Source organism: Otolemur garnettii, unplaced genomic scaffold (genome assembly GCF_000181295.1).
Source record: "Otolemur garnettii isolate 467f Iridium unplaced genomic scaffold, OtoGar3 scaffold00133, whole genome shotgun sequence".
Classification (NCBI taxonomy): Eukaryota; Metazoa; Chordata; class Mammalia; order Primates; family Galagidae; genus Otolemur; species Otolemur garnettii.
In genome coordinates, this window is record NW_003852528.1 from 206,222 (window position 1) to 207,021 (window position 800).

Genomic DNA, 800 nt, shown 5'->3' on the forward strand with positions numbered 1-800 from the left:
GCACCCCTCAGCCCACAGGCTTGTAAACATATTATTCTCTACAACTGTTTAACATGGTAGCTCACTATTGCATGAGACCCTGGGCACCTTCTGATGATGTGTTGTTATTTCCGCTTTAAAGGCAGAGAAACTGAAGTACAGAGGTGCCACGTGACAGCCCATCGCCACAGCCCGTGAGTGGTGGACAGAGCTGGAATGAGACCCCAGTGTTTCTGAGCCATCCCAGATGTCTGTATTGGCTCAAACAACAGAATCTTGTTTCTCCCAGTTCTAAGGGCTGGACGTCCCAGGTCAAGGGGCAGCAGGCATGGTCTCTGATGACAGCTGTGTGCCTGGCTTTGTCCTCATGTGGTCTTTGCTCTGAGTGCACACAGGGACAGCTCTCTGGTGTCTCTTCTCACAGGACACCTGCCCTATCAGAAGCAGGTGACCTTTAATCTCAGTCAACCCCCAGAGGACCTCACCTCCCAGTGACGTTGGGGGTCAGGGCTTCAGTGTAGGAATTGGAGGAGGGACACCATTCAGTCCACAGCACTCTCATAACAAATTACCACAAAATCAAAAACCAAGGTTCCAGCAGGGCTGCCTCCTTCTGGAAGCTCCCAGGTAGAGTCCATCGCCTTGCCTTGGTCCAGCTTCTTGGTGCCTGTATTCCTGGGCTCAGGGCCCCTCCCGAGCCCTGCTCCATCTTCTCACCTGTTCCTCTCTCTGGCCCCCTGCCTTCCTCTTATAAGGAGCCCTGTGATTGCCGGGGCCTTCCAGATGACCCAGGGTAATCTCCCCATCCGAGGAGTCTCAGC